The 15,456-nt window shown below is 44.8% G+C and overlaps 1 protein-coding gene across 6 annotated transcripts in view; it reads right to left on the bottom strand.

The window, feature by feature from the left end:
- Nucleotides 1-15,456, bottom strand: part of JCAD (junctional cadherin 5 associated) — an 82,418-nt gene that overhangs the window by 20,061 nt on the left and 46,901 nt on the right. The gene's annotated exons all lie outside the window — the stretch shown is intronic.

Raw genomic sequence — 15,456 nt, 5'->3', positions numbered from 1 at the left:
TTTATACTGGGGGGGGGGGGGTTAGATTGCAGGGCAGCACAGCCTTCTCCTGGAGCCCTGCAAATTCTATCAAAATTAGCTGGTGAACGAGCACAAAAAAAAATGTATAACAACAAGAAAAGAAAAAAAGTTTATTCTGTTAGCTCATAAAGGCACCGCTGACGGTCCTGCTGTGCCCCCAATTAGACTCCCTTGTTTACAGTCTTTAAAGGTTGCTTTTCGGGAAGATTTCTTTATTGCCTAAGTGGGCCTGTTGAAATCTATAATCAGCTAATAGGTGTAATACAAATCAAAGAAGCCCAGTAAACTGCATCTGAAGCCATGCTTGTTGCACAATGATTTCCAAAGCAAATGGGATCAATTCAAAGTTAAAAGATTTTTCCTCCTATCTGCCAGCCCTACAGACTCAGCCTGAGTTCTTTACTGATGGCACATTGTTACTAGTAATAGGTTCTGCAGATCAAATTAGTTGATCTGGAACAGTTTCTCTTGGCTAGCTCACCCTTGTAACCTACTGTCTATTCTACTCTTCTAACTTGTTCTATTTATGGGGTACCAAGTCTTCAACGGTTTGGAACTTGGTAAACACTTCTGTAGATGAATAGACTCCAGCGCACCATCTCTTAGCTGTGCTGTTCTGCCACATCACTGAGGTGGGTGGATGAGACTTGAAATATGCCTAGGGAGCAAAAACATTGAGTAAGACACTCAATAGGACCCTTGATAGGGGGCTTGTATAACATGCTCAGTGTTACAGGTCTGCATAAAGAATAAGAACTTACTATTTCTAGAAGCTAATGAAGTTTCTCCTTCAGCTGAAGTGCTAGAGGCCTGTGCTTTGGTGTAAGAAATCCTGGGTTCTGTCACCAAGAACGAGCTTTACAAAGAGTCTCTACTCTGTGCTAAAGAAGGAACTCCATTCACTGCTATCAATAGGAGACACGTTTTGTGAAGTGGGCACGAGAGGGGGAAAGGACACATTCACCTCGTGTGTTCCAGAAGTCAGTTTTCAGCACAGAACCAAACTTTAAGAAGCGCCTGTGCAGCCCATGTAATTGTTACTTAAGGGTTTGAAAATACTCATTTCTAAACCTGTTTAGAATCTACGCCAGTCTCTGCATAGAGCCTAAAGAATCTGTACTCGGTCCCCTCTGCATGTGGTATTGTACACCTCTTAAAGAAATCAAACATTCCCCATTTTTGGAGAGGTGGGTTTTTTTGTTTTTGGGTTTTTTTTTGCCAGAACAGGGCTCCTCAAATGCAGTAAATGCTACACTGTACTAGAAGATATCAGCAGATAGTCACAGGGATAAATAAGCCAGCCAAGAGGTACTAGACAAATTAATGGAAGAAAGGAGTGGAATCCCTTCCTTTAAAGGAAAAGACGGTTTTGTTGTTTATTTTTAAACACTTCAGTAAACAGGAGGTGGGGCCAGATCAGGTCAACTCCAATGATTTCTCTATTCCTAATTGTTTCTAGAACACAAAGACCTGGAATTGTGAGAGGAGGTAAAAGCACAGAAGACAGAACAGCTGGCTGCTAGAGCTATTTAACCTCTAAAGAGAAAAAGATCCACTGTGACTGCATGAACAATAGAATGCCCACTGGACAGCGCACAGGTGCAAGGAAGAAATGTGCTTTTCCTGTTATTATTGCTTGGGGGTCAATATTAACCCCTTCTCTCCTACTGCTGTGGATAGTGGCCAAGTGAAAACAGTATTTGTCAGAGGTTGAAGGAGGCAATATGCAGAGGGAGAGACAGGCAATTTAGAAACAGTCAAAACCTTTGGACAATGGGTCTTATTCTGATCTCACTGTCAATACTGAGAGTCACGAGTAACTTGAAATAAGTGGAGTTACCCATGGGGAAACACATGGGGAAAACCCAGTGGTAGCTGGTGCCCAAAATAACCCCTCAAGGTTAATCATATTTGAAAGTAAAGAACTGGGGTAGCCCTGGGGAGGTGTTACAGGAAAGTCCTTTGGATGGGATATGGGGAAGTGAGGTGGGGGGGGGGGCAGGGAGGAAGGAATGCCCTCTTCCATGTCAGTGCTCTGCTCTTCAGAGTGAAAAACGGAGACACTTCACCATAAAGCTCAGTGTGGGAGAACACAGTTCTCTCCTCATCCCAACCTCTCTCCCTCCCTCACAGCTAGCTCTACCCTATCATCTCCTTGCTGTCTCCCTATTCCCACACTCACCACCAAGTCACCCCCATCCTCATTCACTAAAGGATTTCCCCTGAACTCAACTCTGTAAACCCAGCACATCTCACTCCGAGCTCAGAACCTCCCCAAACCTTCTCAGCTTCCTCCAACCCAATCAGTGCAGACCCTGTTCCCCCCCATCCCCCGAGACCCACCCTGATGGTTGCCACCTCTGAAGTACAAAAAACCAGGACGACCAGGATGATTCTGAGAGCCCATAAAACTAGACAGCCGGCTGTGCGTACTGAGCATTTCCCAGGACAGCTACTTCAGGAAAAGGGACAATCCAAGGAAAACACGGCCAGGTGGCAACCCTACCCCCATACCTATCCAAAAGCCCTTCTACTTCCTACCTAACCTCTCCACATCTCAAAACCAGCCCTTCAGCTCTGCAACCTTCCCCCGCACCCCAACACCTCCATCACACCCCCACCCCCAGGTCAGAAAACTCCACCACAAGCACAGAACCCACCTCCCTCCTATCAGACATCCACCAACAACTAAGTCAGGACTACGCTACACCCACCTGCCCACCCACATGTACACTGCTGGTCCTGGAGAATTAGAAGCAGCAGGGAAGGACTGTGGTTGCAGGGAGCCCTATACTCCACATCAAGAGAGAACTGGTCCTACAGGAATCTGTATTCCATGCTTTGTGCCTCCCCCCTCTGCTGCCTTGGAGTCTATGGGCTTCAGAGCCAGGATGACTCAGGGCAGCCACCTGTATGACATCCTGAGTCCAGAGACTGCAGAAGTTTCAGCCTCCCCCAAATGGCAGTCAATGGCATTGCACACTGTAGTACCTCAGCTGTGCTACACAGCTCTGTCTCCAGCATAGCTGACATTATTGATAGGGCTTAGTTCCATTAGCTCCCAGTAAGAGTAGTATAAATGAAGTCAGGATAGATTCCGAATGGAAGACAGCGCAATGGGTTGGGTGCTAGACTGCGACTTGGGAGACCTCAGTTCAATTTCTTCCTCTGACACACACCTTCTGTGTGACCTGGGGCAAGTCCCTTTGTCATTCGGTTCCTCAGATGCCCATCATAAAGTGGGGTTAGCAGCACTTCCTTCCTTCACAGGAGTATTGTGAGGATAAATACGTTAGAGACATTAAGACATTATAGGTACTTATATGGCTCCCATTATGAAAACAGATAGAAAAGATCAAGCCCCATGTACACATATTGTACATTTTGGCAATTTTCCTAGTGTTTCAAATCCAAGGTTTCTACTTTTCAGGTGGGAGGCCAGTTCCTTTTACTAGGAGTAAGTGGATGAAATTAAGTAAAGGAAGATGTAGGTTGAATATGAGGAAACATTCCTGACTGCAAGATCTCTAATCCTGTGGAACAGTTTCTAATAGAAAGGGATGGAAGCCCTGATCATTTGGGGCATTTCGAGTATTGCTGTCCCCTTGAAATCTAAGCAGTTTCAGAGAACGAGTTAAAAGTAGTTTCAGGTAAAGCACATGTCCCTGAGTCCACCAGCCAATTTGTTGTGGTTTTACACTAACATTTTCTTTTTAAATGTTTTTCTCACACTTGTTTGTGTGGATGTTTTGCACAACAAAAAGGAAACCAACTGACTGACCAGATGTGAAAAACAATGAAACCGCCTATGTGCACAGTGATATCAAATGCACCAACTAAGCCAACAGGAAAAAGAGAGAGAAATCTACCTCCTCAGCTTCTTTCAGTCATGGTATCTTAGCAGCTATTTCTAACAGTAGTAGGTACAAAACTTTCAGACAGACATGGGATTTTTAAATTTTTAAATCCCTTTAAAAGTAACCAAAATAAAAACAGTGGGGACAATTGGGCACTGGCAAGGAGATAGAAAAGATTTATCAGATTATCTCCCTGGTCTATGAAAAAGTGGGGAGGGATTTTACTCCTGGCAATATGACAAAGAACTTATCCTGCTCATTTCCTCTACTACTGTGATTTGGAGGCAGGCAGGAAAGGGTGCGTCTCCCATAGCGACACTGAATTCTTAGAATCACATCCAGTTCTAGACTCTGGCTCCAAAGTGGTAAGGCAAAGAATCTGGTCCAAAAGTGTGTGAGAGTGTATTGGAAGGGATGAGGGTGACTCCTTGGCTCCATGACAGCAGACCAGGACCACTATTGATCAAGCCTTGAAGTGGATCAGCAGACTGCATGTTAACGAAGAGAACCTGTAATGCAAGGGGCTGCGATTCATTAGAGTCTAGTTTAATACACAAGACCTCAGCTTCCTTCAAAGTGTGTGCTTGGCAGGAGAGGGTGGAGCTACTGTGGAGAAGGGTTCCTGTGAACAGCAGATGATCATGAATCTTTCAGACCAAGAGAGTGAAAGCTACCATTCTGAAGCTGACTGGGGAAAAAATGGTATCGATGATACCCCATCAAAGAGTATAACACTCCATAACAAACAATATTTCATGCATAAGGATAGGATTAGATTCCTGTGTGCATGTCATCTCATCCATAGTATACACAACAAATTAAAGAAAGAGAGCAGAAGTTCTCACTCAAGAGCAAAAAGAGAGCAAGATTTAACACCAACATCAAAATAAACTCAACTCAAGGCAGAGACGAACATAAGAGGGATAAAAAGGAGACTAGCCACTGGATCCAGCCAAAATTTTTTGTACAAAAAGTTTCCTGAGGAAAAATGGCTTTTTAATGAAACCAGAACTTTTTGTAAAATATTGTCAACAACGTCAACATTTTCATAAAAGTTTGTGTGATGTTAATCAAACTGCTTATTTAAACCATGACAACATTTAAAAGTTTGATAACTATTTCAAACAATTCTGGTAACATTTTGATAGAAAAATTGATGAGATCCCAGAATTGGGTTTGAAAAATACACCCATTTTGAACATTGCTATAGTTACAAAATCTCACGCGAAATGCTTTTTTGTCTTTGAGACAGCTCCACAGGTCACCGATGGAATCTGTTTCAGAACAGGGACATATGCTTGATCTGATCTAGTATGGTGAATGGTATCCTATGTTCAGCAACGGCACATATCTGCTATGTCAGCAGCAGACAGAAATCCTCCCAAATACACCTGACAATTGTACTATGAGGGAAAGAAATTCCTTCTTGACCTCTGTGGAAATCTGCTGATTTCATCACCTGGAGCATAAGATTTCATCACCTCAATTTTAGCAGCTACAAGTATTATTGCTCATTAAATTAACCAGCTCCTTTTCAAATCATCCCATTGCATGACTTCTACCAGTCTTCAGCTTTCTTAGTGTGAAGGACTAGCCAGCACTTGGACAGTTTGGAAAATGAAAGCTGAACCCATCCATAACAGCAGCTCTCCTAGTGCACACATCTTAGCAGACGGTGGATGGAGGAGACACGACTACTGTCATTGCTAATCTTGCCTCTTACACAGGAAAATAATAAATGTGCACACTCCATAGGCGTCAAGTATCAGGGGGTAGCCATGTTAGTCTGTATCCACAAAAACAACAAGGAGGAGTCCAGTGGCACCTTAAAGACTAACAGATTTATTTGGGCATAAGCTTTTGTGGGCTAGAACCCACTTCATCAGATGCATGTGCACACTCCATAGGTGGTAGGAGTGCTTTTAATGGTCTCATTCTCCCTTTAATTTATTCCTCCCTCTTTCAGCCACGGTTACTTTATCCTTTCCCGTTTTCTCATGTCTTCCTTCTCCTTACGCTTCTCATTTGACCCCAACAGGCCAAACATCTACATCTGCCACGGGGCGGGGGGGGGGGAATTAATCATAGAACGTTACAACAAGATGAATAGGAGGAAAGAAACCCAATACAAATAGGAAATGCATCTTTTTGGTAAATCTTTGGTAAATTCTTTCCATCATTCACTATCCCACAGAACCTGTCACTCTTCCCACTCTGTGTGATAATGAATGAGTACTGTGAAGCACACAACAAAAGATACAGATTAACACAAGGTGATGTCTTATGGCTCCTCTACACTTGAAAGATGTTTCAGGTTATGTTTTCAACATTAAGTAATCAGGAACAATTATTCTGAAAGAAACCACTGCTTTATTGTCCTCAGTTAAGCTACTTCCCTTTTGAATCATTGTTTCCACCCACCACTGCGTTGTTCTTTTAAATAAGTGCACAGCATTCTGGCTGAGATGCCACAACGCAATGCTCAGCTGCATGGCTTTATGCATTCTGGGAATTTTTTTCAACTGTGAATTATGGGATACCTACCAGAAGCCACTGAAATTCTGGGACTTGGGGTCAAACTAATAAATTCCCATGATTTTTCTACTTTTATCCCATCATTCATCTGGCTTTTGCAAGCCAACACAATTTTCAAACTGCTGTCAGGCAGCATGGAGGAAACACAGCTAAGTGCTGCACTTCCGATGGTCATTAATACAAACAGGCGGATGCAGATGTGTTGGCCGTTGTGCAGCTGGATGGCTGCGGATGACTTGAGAAGAGATCATGGGCGTCTGGGTCCATCTCCTCCCACTCAGCGTTCTCAATGGTGTCCACAAGCTGGGGTCCTGTGGTGGCCTCCTTTGCAAAAGGTATGCTTCAGGGCCTCATAGCAGATGGTGACCATGTGAGCTCTCCCATCGTCCAGAGCTTTTCTATAACCCTGCCAGAGCACCTTTCCTTTGTTGCAGCACTGGATCTGGTGCTGGGAGTGCCCCCTCTCCTCTATTTGTTTCACAGAGTCATAGAGTTTAAGGCCAGAAGGGACCACTAGATCAGTTGGTCTGACCTCCTCTATATCACAGGCCACCAACACCACCCAGCAGCTGCACACTAACCCAACAACTGACATTAGAACAAAAGTGTTACAGTCCACAGGGGACTTGACTAGTTTGTGCCAAAGGCAGAGAATAGGAGGGACTGAGGCAGGGCCAGCTCTACCGTTTTTGCCGCTCCAAGCAGGACGTCTGAAGACGGAAGCTGCCGCTGCATTGCCGCCGCGGCAGCCAGAAGAGTAAAGCTGCTGCCGAACTGCCGCCACGGCGCAGCCTGCAGAGAAAAGATGCCACCAAATTGCCGCCGCCATGGAAAGACGAGTGCCGCCCCTTTCACGGTGCCGCCCCAAGCACCTGCTTGGAATGCGGGTGCCTGGAGCCGGCCCTGGACCCAGGTGAACCTATACCCCCACAACGGCAGGGAAAGGATTCTGTGAGATATACCCAGATAACCCTGGCAAGTGACCTGCATCCACATGCTGCAGAAGAAGATGAAACACCCCCTCCCCCTGGTCACTGCCAATCTGACCTGGGGGAATATTCCTTCCTGACCCCACATGTGGCAAATCAGTTGGATCCTGAGTATGTGAGCAGGAACCAGCCAACCAAGTCCCTGAGAGAGAGAAAATGCACAGTGTCCCATCAGAACCTAGCCCTACCCTGCCCAAGGTCCCATCTCCTGCCGTACCTGATGTTTCAGAGGAAGGAGATTAAAAAAAAATAATCCCAGAATACATTTTGAGAGGAAAAGTACCCCTTCCTGACCTCCGCTGGTGGCTGGCTGAAACCCTGAAGCATGAGCTTTAGGAACATAGGACATATGTTTATGTGAGGGTACCATCACAAACAGCCCCGTCATACAATCACACTCAAATTTATCCATCTCTCTCTTAAAACTAATTAAGCTGTTTGCTTGCAAATCTCCTATTAGAAGGCTGTTCCAGAACCTCAGCCCTCTGATGGTTAGAAACCTTCTTCTAATTTCCAGCCTGAATTTGTTCATGACATAGTTATACCCATTTGCTCTTGTGCCAACATTGTCCCTTAGGGTGAAGAGCTCTTCACCCTCCCTGGTATTGTACCCCTCCTGCACCCCCACATACTTAGAGAGTAATCATACCCACTCTCAGACTTCTCTTTGCTAGACTAAATAAACCAAACTCTTCCAGTCTCCTCTCATAAGACAGGCCCTCCATGCCTCTGATCATGCTAGTATCTCTTCTCTGCACCTGTTCCAGTTTAAATTCATCTTTCTTGAACATGGGTGACCAGACTTGCAGACAGTGAAGTCCAAATGAAGTCTTACCAGTATCTTGTACGATGGCATTAATACTTCTCTGTCTCTGCTGGAAAATGCCTTGCTTAATACATCCTAGGATCACATTTGGCTTTTTCACAGCCACACCACACTAGTGGCTCATAGTCAAACTGTGATCAAACCACATGCCCTGGTCTCTCTCTTCCTCTGCCACTTGTAACTGACAAGCCCCCAGCTTGTAGCTAAAATTCTTATTAGACTGTAAGTGCATGACCTTGCACTTCATACTGTTGAATTTCATCCCATTTCTGTCCCTCTAGTCTTCAAGCTCATCCAGCTCTTTCTGTAGATATTATCTTGGGTGTCTTGGCATTCTGATAAGTGCTGTTAAGATGGAACTGGAGTGCTTCCTCTTCCCAGAGGGCAATGAAGTCCAGAACCTCAGCATGGGACCACCCTGAAGCATGGGACATAGCTGCTATTGGCTTGGTGTAGTGCAGTATGTGACTCTGGTGTGTGAGCTTGCCATGTGTCAGGGATCAGGGCCTGCAGCAGAGCCAGTCTCCACGTAACCTAATGAATGCAACAGGCCTGTAGTAGGCTGCCCAATTGACTACACCGCCTAACGGAAGAGTCAGCAGACCAGCTCTTAAGCCCAGCAGCAGCAGAATGCTCAGAGCATTCACCCACCGGGATAGCTCCTGTGCCTGCATGTTCCCAGACTTGCCCCACCTTGTTCCAGCCCTGCTCCTTGCCTTACTCCAGGTAACCTCAGCTCCAATTCTCCTGCTCTAACCACATGACCGCTCATGCCCCACTCTTGGATACCATGAGTGAGAATCACAAAGAACACCATCTGGCATGTAAACAGGCTGGTGACTTCCAGTCAAGTAGGCACCAGAGGGCACACAGGTAAACAGATAGGCTGTCCCAGATAGGCAGCAAAGCAGAGGTGCGAGAATGGGCGGGGGTAGGGTCGGGGGCCATGCCCCCCCACTTTTAAAAGTCACTTTTTACTGGCCATAAGGGTGAGCAACGGAAGGAGAGGCAGAGAGGAGCGAGCAGGGGGTGGAGTATTACGGGGAACAGGCAGCGAGGGAGCAGGGCTTTGGGAGGAAAGGCAGTGCTGGGGCACGGGCAGGGCCATGGTTTGGGTGCCTATGCCCCCCCCCCACACACACACACTTTTAAGGTGCTTCTGCCACTCCTGCAGAAAAGTAGTGTGGGATAGCAGTAGGACTACCACCAGAGGCAGAAAACTTGATTCAAAATGGAGATGCCTCCATCCTGAATGTCAGTAAATTTACTTCCAAAATGGATTAATATGGTTGAGACACCACATAACCCAAAACAAAAAAATTGGGTGTAGACATAAGGCAGTTTATCCCGGAAAAAAAAAACACTCAAGATAAATCTAACACAACTTTCACCTGCAGAGAAGCCCTAAAACTGAGTTTCCCACATTATCTTCAGCTGTGTGTCGATTTTACATCTCTTTAGTTTGCTAAGCAATAGACTTTTGATTAAAGTCAAATTTACAAGACTATCTGATACGGAGATTGGATTTCCAGCCACCCCTTTTCAAAAAGAAAAAATTCACTTTCTTCCCTACCGGGATGTAGGTCTTCCCTAAAAAAAGATGAACGAGTAAAATTAGTTCAGAGGTAACATCTTCAAAAGCAGTAAGTGACTTAGAAGCCTAAATCACACTGACTTGCAACGAAACAGAATCCTAAGTGCCTAAATCCCTTTTGAATATGGGATTGGACTTTTGAAAAACTTTTCCTTGGGTCTTCAAATGTGATTTGTTACAGAAGTGTATGTAAGTTCTAATATTTGCATGGTTTTCCACAGGCACTAAGCAGTCATTTTACAAGATGGAAATGCAAGATCTAGTCCTCTCACAACATTATAGTTCCTGGATTGTGGAAATACTGTAAGAAGATCAGATCTTGCATTATTTCATCCCCAAAATGGCTTCTTGAGGCAAAAAAGTATTTAAAACAAGACCTCAAACACTGAGCTCTCCACGTGTTGCCTGAACACATTGATTTCTATTTGGCGCACACAAGGGTAACTTAATGCCCATGGACCATGAATACACAGTCCTGGTTTATTATCCTGTTAAGTTCTGGTTGAGGAACAAATGAAGACTGTGTATATTAAAAAGCAAACGACAGCAAAATAAAGTGCCGCATGGGGGGGGGTGGGGGGGAGGGGAGTAGAGACTTGAACTATTGCTCTCTTTTAACGACTCTCTCAAACTGGGCCAGAAAGTGGATGTGCAGAGTTTCTAATTTGAGGGAAGATCAACAATGCTGGAAAACAGTTTGTTTTCCCAGAGCTCATTTGGTTTGTTTGCCAACGACATCACCGTGTTCCGATAGGTTTTGCTTCCTGAGGATGCCTGTTATCTCACCAGTGTTTCCGACTTGTCAAAGTCAGCTGGTCCAACTCTAGTGCAGTGGAAACATGGGTCAAACTTTCTTTGGCTACCTCTAACCTACAATGATCAGAGCCAAAGAAACAAGTGTGCATTCAACCATGAAAAATCTGCATTAGAACACACACACACACACACACACAAGCATAGTTAAGGATTAAAATCTCCAGTACTTGGATACAATGGAACCCCTGGAGGGGAACATTAAAAGAGTTCCTTGTTGTGTATTATCAAACACCAAAATACTTTGTTTGTGCATTTGTCTTGGGCCCTTAACGTTTCCTTAGCTTTAAAAAGAAAGAATGGTCATTCTTGCCTGAAGGGCGAGAGAAGATAAATGATATTGATACCATGGTGCAATATCATTGAAAGAACAGAAAGATGCATATGCTGGACCTACTGAGTGTCTAGAAGCATTGTTCATACTGTGAATTGAATGACTGCACCTAAGCGAGGTGGCAACACTGGAGAGTGCTGCACAGTGTATGTTTTATCTCATCATCCGAGTCTTTGATATATGTTCTCTTGTTGTCAACATAGAGCCTGAACTGCAGAAGTGCTGAGCACTGACAACTCTAATTGAAGCCAGTGGGAGGTGCTGTGCCCAGCATCTCTGTAAAGTGGACCCTTTATGAGTAGCAACCCCCTGCTATGTTACATGTTCACGCACAGCTCCCAATGATTTCAGCTGCAGTTCTGAGTGCTCAGAACTTCTGCAAATCAGACCTCAGGGTCTCAAGTCAGACACCCAGAAAAATGAGGAACACACTATAGTGACCACCTGTGAAAAGTTTGGTTTAAGTGACTTGTCTCTCTAAAGAATTAGACAAGGTGGGTGAGGTAATATCTTTTATCCGACCAAATTTCGTTGGTGACAGAGACAAGATTTTGAGCTACACAGAGCTCTTCGTCAGATGTGGGAAAGGAACTCCCAGCATCACAGCTAAATACAACGTGGAACAGATTGTTTAGCATAAGTAGTTAGCACATACTGTAAGGGACCAGTCGAGGTAGAGTGATCCGTTAACACTTCTGCAATCATAGGACAAAAAGAGGGAGTTAGCGATTGTTGTAATAAGCCATAAATCCAATGTCTCTGTTCTGTCCATGAGTTTTAGTGTCTAGCAGAGTAATGAATCTAAGCTCCCAGGCTCGTCTTGAGAAAGTGTGTGCAAGTTTCCTTTGAGGATGAGGAGTGCTGTAGAGTGATCACTTTTTACGAAGCATTCACCCACAGGTGATTTTTTTTTTTTGCTCTTATTTTCCTGTGTGAGTCTCCTTGCCCAGCTAGTTCCACTGCTCCTCTTCTGGCTCCTGGTCTGATCTGCCTCGCTGCTGCCCCTCACTGCCTCTCAGTCCCAGTCTGCCTCTCTGGGCTCTTCCAGAGGTGGATTATGGTTTTGTGGGGCCCTGGGCCACAGCAAGTGGGGGCCCCTTCCACCTGCAGTCCCTCCAACCCCTGCACTCCTGCCAGAGAAATCTGGCCAAGGCATGGGGGCTCACCCCACCCCACCCAGTGCTCCTGCCAGAGAATGGGTTCAAGGCGCAGGGGCATTCATTTTTCCAGGGCACCCCAATTGGCTGAGGCCTCTGGCACGGGCCCCATCGGCCCAGTGGCTAATTGGCCACTGGCCTCTTCATCCAACCTCAGTCTTTTCTCACCCTCTCCTCTTGTCCAGGATCCCCACTTCCTGTCTCTTTGTCCCAGTTTCTTTGTCCAGCCAGGCCCAGTCTCCCCTCCTCCCCTCACCATCTCATCAGTGGCCGAGGCCCCTTCTCACCAACCAGGGAACTGACTTCCAGTTCACCCCCGATTTCCCTCACTGGTTCACAGTCCCAGTCTCCCCTTGGCTCCCAGTTGCCAAACAGCCCCAGTCTCCTCTCCCTCATCCTCCAGCTCCCAGTCCCAGCTTCCCTGCCCGACCAGTCTCAGCATCCCCCTCACTCCTCAGTTCCCAGTCTCCTTGCCCATCCAGTACCAGTCTCCCCCATTGTGCTCCATCACAGTTTTCCTCTCCTGCTCCAGTCCTAGTCTCAGCAGACTCCTTCTCCCAATCTCCTCCTCTTCATCCTCTACCCCAGTTCAGCTTTTGTTGCCTCTACATTTCACTCAGACAGCATCCTCATAAACTCAGTCTTTAAGGTCAGAAGAAACCATCATGAGCATCTAGTCTGACCTCCTGCACATTGCAGGCCACAGAACTATTCAATGTGGAATGAATAATATTAACAATATGGAAACGGAGGCAAAGAGGTTTTGACTGACCCATGGCCACACAGTGCGTCAGTGACACATCCTGAATTAGAATTTAGGATGCCTGAATCTCAATCTCATGCTTACTCCAATGGACCACGATAACTCTAAAATATTACTCTGGTCTAAGTTCTTCCAGTGTATTAACAGCAACCACCATCACAACCCTGCTGTGAATATATGGTAGGATGAAGACAAGAGAGGAAGATGGGATTGGGTATATATGGTACAAGTATAGATCCGGGGGTCAGTCCAGAAGAGGGACATTGATTCCACATAAAGTATGCTAACGGGGTGGATTTTCACAGGCATGGCAAAAAGCATATATTCCTGACACACACAGGCCACAGCCCTGACAAATTTCAAGTTGCTGATCCAAAACACGGGTGCACTAGAGCTTCTCAATGAATGAAATGGCTGTAAGATTTTTTATTTTCAGGAAGAACAAAACAATGTATTTGTCCCAGCCTTGTTCTCAGAAACAGATAACCTCTTTTAGCTGAAATTTTCAAAAGAAATTCATCCTGCAGCTCACACTCAGCATGGGAAATTTCAACTCAGATGCCTAAAGTTTGGCAAAATTACAAGCAACTGAAAATGGGATCTTATATGGGAAGTGTTGGGAAACTTTAATAATGGGCAGTGCTATCTTTGGTGTTTTAACCTCTTCTATTTCTCACTCCTTTTCTTTTATGTAGCAGACAGTGTATTAAAAAACAAACATTTTAAATAGGATCTGGTTTTTACCTTGACCATTTAATCTTCTTTTAAATCGAAAAATTTATGACAAGGAAGTGACCAAATGCATTTTAATGTTTTGTTGAAATGAAATATTCTGAATCAGGTGGTTGGTGTCAGATCACAGACACCCATCAGCACAAGGCTATTAGGAGAGTTTTGGTTACAACCAATACCACACTTAGGGCGTCAAAGGCAACAGACCTAACTGAGAAAGCATCTCTGATGATTGCAAGTAAAAAAAGTGTGTGTCAAGGTCATTGTAGATTGGGAAACATAACTTTATGTTGGGACCCTGTGTGCTCCCAGGCATGCACATCTCTCTAATTCAGCTCAAAAGAAGATACAAATCTGTGAATTTTGCATTTAACCTTCACTGCGGACAGCAGAGTGTGTACATTTTTCCCAAGGAGAAAGCAAAAAAATGTATATGTTCACATTCACTGAAAATCATGGTCCATATTTTACCATCAATTTCTGAGCAGAACTCCCCAATGAAATTAATCAGATGTTGTGCCACAATGTATTATTATTAGGCACAATATGGCTCCCAAGAAAGTTTGGAAGTGGGGGCAAAAAAAATAAAAGGAAAAAATGTGACCAGGTAGAGATGAAATAGCATATTTCAGAGAGTGACTCTTGCCCCGCAACATATTGGCACAGTGGTGGTCAGTGGAGGCACCTGAGCTGAAGCATCGTTAGAAGAGCAAGGGAGCGGCTCGCCAGGGCATTCTCCACTGGAGCCCCAGACGTTTGGGAATGGCTTCTGTAACAGCCTGAGTTTGCTAGCTTTCAGGGCATGCAGCAAAGCTTTCCTCCCGTGACCATGAGGAGACAGGTGCTGGAGAGGGCTGTTTGTGGTGATGTGGGACTCTGGTGGGAGCTGAATGTGCATTGAGAGTTGAGCCATATCTCTGGTATATATGTTGCTGCTGGGTGGCCTGGGGGAATAGATCTGGGTCTGGTTAGTTATTTTGTGTACAGTATTTTAAAAAGTTTGCCCAGGGTGCTAGAGCACGGGATAAGTGCTCTTTTATTGTAGCATGCACAAATCCAGATAAGGTAAACACATAAAGGCAGAGGGGGAATCTTTGAATATTCACCATTATGATCAGCTCCAAAGAGCTGGTTTTCAGAATGTCGAGAGCTTGCTGCCACTGATCACAAAGCACCACATTAGTAGTCTGAAAACAGGCCAAGGGGTTTTTCTTTTTTCTCGTTTCTTTTTAATAAAGAAGGAGCGATTTTTAAACACTGTTCGCTGACATTCCATAGGGAAGATGTAACAGGTTCCTAGAGGAGTTGGCAGTGTGTGGCTGAAGTATTTCCTGACAGTTCTACTGTTGTAATAAATAGTAAAGTATTTTATTAAACAAAAAGTAAACAGCCAACTCCCTTCCCTCCGCCGCCCTCCCCCCGCAAAAAAACCCACCTACAAAAGAACACGTGTCTCAGTTTGAAAACATGTTTTCTCATGCTGTTCAAGCCGCTTTCCATGGGTAAAATCTGTCAGAGCTTTGTTGGAACAAAACAAAGGGAACTTACATTTCTTGACTCTTAAAATTAAGTCCTTGAGAGCCAACAGTTCCACTTTAAATACCTACATGCAAACCCCAATAAATTGTTCCCACACTAAACTATGTGGATTTTTTTTTCTAACAAGGAGAAAAAGCTCTCAGTTTGGGCAAAAAAACACAGAGAAGATCACTTGGCCAATTGTATTTAATTGTATGGAGTAAGAAATGTTTTAATAAAGCGATCCATCACAGAGCTGGACTTCTTTGAGATGACAGGGACATTGGTTATAAAGCTTGGGCTCTATGATCAAAAGG

Source organism: Natator depressus, chromosome 2, assembly GCF_965152275.1.
Source record: "Natator depressus isolate rNatDep1 chromosome 2, rNatDep2.hap1, whole genome shotgun sequence".
NCBI lineage: Eukaryota > Metazoa > Chordata > Testudines > Cheloniidae > Natator > Natator depressus.
The sequence above is the reverse complement of the archived record's forward strand: the minus strand, read 5'-3'. Positions and strand labels throughout refer to the sequence as shown.